Raw genomic sequence first — 7,854 nt, 5'->3', positions numbered from 1 at the left:
CTATGACACATGGGACCCTATGTAACTAGTACTCCTTTACTATTACACATCTGGGACCCTATGTAACTAGTACTCCTTTGCTATTACACACATGGGACTCTATGTAACTAGTACTCCTTTACTATTACACACATGGGGCCCTATCTAACTAGTACTCCTTTAGAATGACACACATGGGACCTTATGTAACTAGTACTCCTTTACTATGACACAAATGGGACCCTATGTAACTTATACTCCTTTACTATGACACAAATGGGACCATATGTAACTAGTACTCCTACACTTTGACACACATGGGACCCTATGTAACTAGTATTCCTTTACTATGACACACATGGGACCCTATGTAACTAGTTCTCCTTTACTATGACACACATGGGACCCTATGTAACTAGTACTCCTTTACTATGACACACATGGGACCCTATGTATCTAGTACTCCTTTACTATGACATACATGGGACTCTATGTAACTAGTACTCCTTTACTATGACATATGGGACCCTATGCAACTAGTATTCCTTTACTATGACACACATGGGACCCTATGTAACTAGTACTCCTACACTATGACCCACATGGGACCCTATGTAACTAGTACTCCTTTACTATTACACATATGGGACCCTATTTAACTAGTACTCCTACACTATGACACACATGGGACCCTATGTAACTAGTACTCCTTTACTATGACACATGGGACCCTATGTAACTGGCACTCCTTTACTATGACCCACATGGGACCCTATGTAACTAGTACTCCTACACTATGACACACAAGGGACCCTATGTAACTAGTACTCCTTTACTATTACACATATGGGACCCTATGTAACTAGTACTCCTTTACTATTACACACATGGGACCCTATGTAACTAGTACTCCTTTACTATTAAACACATGGGACCCTATGTAACTAGTACTCCTTAACTATTACACATATGGGACCCTATGTAACCAGTATTCCTTTACTATGACACACATGGGACCCTATGTAACTAGTACTCCTACACTATGACACACATGGGACCCTATGTAACTAGTACTCCTTTACTATTACACATATGGGAACCTATGTAACTAGTACTCCTTTGCTATTACACACATGGGACTCTATGTAACTAGTACTCCTTTACTATTACACACATGGGACCCTATGTAACTAGTACTCCTACACTATGACACACATGTGACTCTATGTAACTAGTATTCCTTTACTATGACACACATGGGACCCTATGTAACTAGTATTCCTACACTATGACCCACATGGGACCCTATGTAACTAGTACTCCTTTACAATTACACATATGGGACCCTATGTAACTAGTATTCCTTTACTATTACACATATGGGACCCTATGTAACTAGTACTCCTTTACTATGACACACATGGGACCCTATGTAACTAGTACTCCTTTACTATGACCCACATGGGACCCTATGTAACTAGTATTCCTTTACTATAACACATATGGCACCCTATGTAACTAGAAATCCTTTACCAATACACACACATGGGACCCTATGTAACTAGTACTCCTTAACCAATACACACACATGGGACCCTATGTAACTAGTACTCCTTTACCAATACACACACATGGGACCCTATGTAACTAGTACTCCTTTACTATGACCCATAGGGACCCTATGTAACTAATACTCCTTTACTATGACACCAGGGACAATATGTAACTATTACTCCTTTACCAATACACACACATGGGACCATATGAAACTAGTACTCCTTTACTATTACACACAAGGGACCCTATGTAACTAATACTCCTTTACTATGACACCAGGGACCATATGTAACTAGTACTCCTTCACTATGACACACATGGGACCATATGTAACTAATACTCCTTTGCTATGACACACACGGGACCCTATGTAACTAGTACTCCTTCACTATGACCCACATGGGACCCTATGCAACTAATACTCCTTTACTATTACACATATGGAACCCTATGTAACTAGTATTCCTTTACTATGACACCAGGGACCATATGTAACTAGAATACTTTACAATGACCCATATGGGACCCTGTGTAACTAGTATTCCTTTACTATGACCCAAAAGGGACCCTATGTTACTAGTACTCCTTTACAATTACACATCTGGGACCCTATGTAACTAGTACTCCTTTACTATGACACTCATGGGAACTATGTAACTAGTACTCCTTTACTAAGACACACATGGGACCCTATGTAACTAGAATACTTTACTATGACCCACATGGGACCCTATGTAACTAGAATACTTTACAATGATCCAAATGGGACTCTATGTTACTAGTACTCCTACACTATGACACACATGGGACCCTATGTAACTAGTACTCCTTTACTATGACACATGGGACCCTATGTAACTAGTACTCCTTTACTATTACACATCTGGGACCCTATGTAACTAGTACTCCTTTACTATTACACAAATGGGACCCTATGTAACTAGTACTCCTTTACTATGACACACATGGGACCCTATGTAACTAGTACTCCTACACTATGACACACATGGGACCCTATGTAACTAGTACTCCTTTACTATTAAACACATGGGACCCTATGTAACTAGTATTCCTTTACTATGACACACCTGGGACCCTATGTAACTAGTATTCCTTTACTATTACACATATAGGACCCTATGTAACCAGTACTCCTTCATTATGACACACATGGGACCCTATGTAACTAGTACTCCTTTACTATTACACACATAGGACCCTATGTAACTAGTACTCCTTTACTATTACACACATGGGACTCTATGTATCTTGTACTCCTTTACTATAACACATATGGGACCCTATGTAACTAGTACTCCTACATTATGACCCACATGGGACCCTATGTAACTAGTACTCCTACACTATGACACACATGGGCCCTATGTAACTAGTACTCCTTTACTATGACACACATGGGACCTTATATAACTAGTACTTCTACACTATGACACACATGGGACTCTATGTAACTAGTATTCCTTTACTATGACACACATGGGACCCTATGTAACTAGTATTCCTACACTATGACCCACATGGTACTCTATGTAACTAGTACTCCTTTACTATTACACATATGGGAACCTATGTAACTAGTACTCCTTTACTATTACACATATGGGACCCTATGTAACTAGTACTCCTACACTATGACACACATGGGACTCTATGTAACTAGTACAGCTACACTATGACACACATGGGACCGTATGTAACTAGAATTCCTTAACTATGACACACATGGGACCCTATGTAACTAGTACTCCTACACTATGACCCACATGGGACCCTATGTAACTAGTACTCCTTTACTATGACACACATGGGACCCTATGAAACTAGTATTCCTACACTATGACACACATGGGACCCTATGTAACTAGTATTCCTACACTATGACACACATGGGACCCTATGTAACTAGTACTCCTACACTATGACCCACATGGGACCCTATGTAACTAGTATTCCTACACTATGATACACATGGGACTCTATGTAACTAGTATTCCTTTACAATGACACACATGGGACCCTATTTTACTAGTATTCCTACACTATGACCCACATGGGACCCTATGTAACTAGTACTCCTACACTATGACACACATGGGTCCCTGTGTAACTAGTATTCCTACACTATGACCCACATGGGACCCTATGTAACTAGTACTCCTACACTATGACACACATGGGACCCTATGTAACTATTACTCCTACACTATGATTCACATGGGACCCTATGTAGCTAGTATTCCTACACTATGACCCACATGGGACCCAATGTAACTAGTACTCCTACACTATGACCCACATGGGACCCTATGTAACTAGTACTCCTTTACCAATACACACACATGGGACCCTATGTAACTAGTACTCCTACACTATGACCCACATGGGACCCTATGTAACCAGTATTCCTACACTATGACACACATTGGGACCCTATGTAACTAGTATTACTACACTATGACCCACATGGGACTCTATGTAACTAGTACTCCTACACTATGACCCACATGGGACCCTACGTAACTAGTACTCCTTTACTATTACACATATGGGACCCTATGTAACTAGTACTCCTTTACTATTACACATATGTGACCCTATGTAACTAGTACTACTTTACTATGACACACATGGGACCCTATGTAACTAGTATACCTTTACTATGACCCACATGGGACTCTATGTAATTAGTACTCCTTTACTATGACACACATGGGGTCCTATGTAACTAGTACTCCTTTACTATGACACACATGGGACCCTATGTAACTAGTACTCCTACACTATGACACACATGGGACCCTATGTAACTAGTACTCCTTTACTAATACACATATGGGACCCTATGTAACTAATACATGTACTCCTTTACTATGACACACATGGGACCCTATGTAACTAGTACTCCTTTACTATGACATACATGGGACTCTATGTAACTAGTACTCCTTTACTATGACACATGGGACCCTATGTAACTAGTATTCCTTTACTATGACACACATGGGACCCTATGTAACAAGTACTCCTTTACTAAGACCCACATGGGACCCTATGTAACTAGTACTCCTTTACTATGACCCACATGGGACCCTATGTAACTAGAACTCCTTTATTATTACACACATTGGACCCTATGTAACTAGTACTCCTTTACTATTACACATCTGGGACCCTATGTAACAAGTACTCCTTTACTATTACAGACATGGGACCCTATGTAACAAGTGCTCATTTACTATTACACACATGGGACCCTATGTAACTAGTACTCCTTAACTATTACACATATGGGACCCTATGTAACCAATATTCCTTTACTATGACACACATGGGACCCTATGTAACTAGTACTCCTACACTATGACACACATGGGACCCTATTCAACTATTGCTCCTTTACTATTACACATATGGGACCCTATGTAACTATTACTCCTTTACTATTACACACATGGGACCCTATGTAACTAGTACTCCTACACTATGACACACATGGGACTCTATGTAACTAGTATTCCTTTACTATGACACACATGGGATACTATGTAACTAGTATTCCTACACTATGACCCACATGGGACTCTATGTAACTAGTACTCCTTTTTTATCACACATATGGGACCCTATGTAACTAGTATTCCTTTACTATTACACATATGGGACCCTATGTAACTAGTACTCATTTACTATGACACACATGGGACCCTATGTAACTAGTACTCCTTTACTATGACCCACATGGGACCCTATGTAACTAGTATTTCTTTACTATTACACATATGGGACCCTATGTAACTAGTACTCCGTTACCAATACACACACATGGGACCCTATGTAACTAGTACTCCTTTACCAATACACACACATGGGACCCTATGTAACTAGTACTCCTTTACCAATACACACACATGGGACCCTATGTAACTAGTACTTCTTTACTATAACCCATATGGGACCCTATGTAACTAATACTCCTTTACTATGACACCAGGGACCATATGTAACTAGTACTCCTTTTCCAATACGTACACATGGGACCCTATGTAACTAGTAGTCCTATACTAAGACACACATGGGACCCTATGTAACTAATACTCCTTTACGATGACACCAGGGACCATATGTAACGAGTTCTCCTACACTATGACACACTTGGGACCCAATTTACTATGACACACACGGGACCCTATGTAACTAGTATTCCTTTACTATGACACACATGGGGCCCCTTTGTAACTAGTACTCCTTTATTATGACACACATGGGACCGTATGTTACTAGAACTCCTTTACTATGACACACATGGGGCCCTATGTAAATAGTTCTCCTTTACTATGACACACATGAGACCCTATGTAACTAGTATTACTTTACTATGACACATGGGACTCAATGTAACTAGTTCGCCTTTACTATGACACACATGGGGCCCTATGTAACTAATACTAGTACTAGACCATAGGTAACTAGTATTCCTACACTATGAAACATGGGACCCTATGTAACTAGTACTCCTTTACTATAACACACATGAGACCCTATGTAACTAGTATTACTTTACTATGACACATGGGACTCAATGTAACTAGTTCGCCTTTACTATGACACACATGGGGCCCTATGTAACTAGTACTCCTTTACTATGACAAACATGGTACCCTGTGTAACTAGTACTCCTTTACTATGACACACCTGGGGCCCTATGTAACTAGTACTCCTTTACTATGACACACATGGGACCCTGTGTAACTAGTACTCCTTTACTATGACACATGGGACCCTTTGTAACTAGTTCTTCTTTACTATGACACACAAGGGACCGTATGTAACTAGTACTCCTTTACTATGACACCAGGGACCCTATATAACTAGTATTCCTTTACTATGACACCAGGGACCCTATGCAACTAGTACTCCTTTACTTTGACACACACGGGACCCTATGTAACTAGTATTCCTTTACTACGACACACATGGGGCCCCTTTGTAACTAGTACTCCTTTATTATGACACACATGGGACCGTATGTAACTAGAACTCCTTCATTATGACACATATGTGACCCTATGTAACTAGTACCCCTTTACTATGACACACAAGGGACCCTATTTAACTAGTATTCCTTTACTATGACACACATGAAGTCCTATGTAACTAGTACTCCTTAACTATTACACACATGGGACCCTTGTAACTAGTACTCCTTTACTTTGACACTCATGGGGCCCTATGTAACTAGTTCTCCCACCTGGGACTCTTTGTAACTAGTATTCCTTTACTATGACACACCTGGGACCCTATGTAACTAATACTCCCACCTGGGACCCTATGTAACTAGTACTCCCACCTGTGACCCTATGTAACAAATACTCCAACCTGGGACCCTATTTAACTAGTACTCCTTTACTATTACACACCTGGGGCCCTATGTAACTAGTATTCCTTGACTATGGCACACTTTGGACCCTATGTAACTAGTATGCCTTTACTATGACACACACTGGACCCTATGTTACTAGTATTCCTTTACTATGACACACATTGGACCCTATGTAACTAGTACTCCTTTACTATGACATACATGGGGCCCTATGTAACTAGTATTCCTTTACTATGACACACATTGGAACCTATGTAACCAGTACTCCTTTACTATGACACACATGGGGCCCTATGTAACTAGTATTCCTTTACAATGACACACCTGGGACCCTGTGTAACTAGCATTCCTTTACTATGGCACACATTGGACCCTATGTAACCAGTATTCCTTTACTATGACACACATTGGACCCTTTGTAATTAGTTATCCTATGACACACCTGGGACCATATGTAACTAATACTCCCACCTGGGACCCTATGTAACTAGTACTCCCACCTGGGACCCTTGGTAACAAGTACTCCCACCTGTGACCTAATGTAACAAATACTCCCACTTGGGACCCTATGTAACTAGTTCTCCCACCTGGGACCCTATGTAACTAGTACCCCCCACCTTGGACCCTCTGTAACTAGTACTCCCACCTGGGACCCTATGTAACAAGTACTCCCACCTGTGACTCTATGTAACAAAAACTTCCACTTGGGACCCTATGCAACAAGTACTCCCACCTGTCACCCAATGTAACAAATACTCCCACCTGGGACCCTATGTTACTAGTACTCCCACCTGGCATCCTATGTACCTAGTACTCCCACATGTGACCCTATGTGACAAGTACTCCTTCCTGGGACCATATGTAACTAGTTCTTCTTTGCTATGACTACATGTCAATTTGCGCACGCTGACGCTTCA

The sequence above is a fragment of the Dreissena polymorpha genome, unplaced genomic scaffold (genome assembly GCF_020536995.1).
Source record: "Dreissena polymorpha isolate Duluth1 unplaced genomic scaffold, UMN_Dpol_1.0 chrUn088, whole genome shotgun sequence".
NCBI classification, from domain to species: Eukaryota; Metazoa; Mollusca; class Bivalvia; order Myida; family Dreissenidae; genus Dreissena; species Dreissena polymorpha.
The sequence above is the reverse complement of the archived record's forward strand: the minus strand, read 5'-3'. Positions refer to the sequence as shown.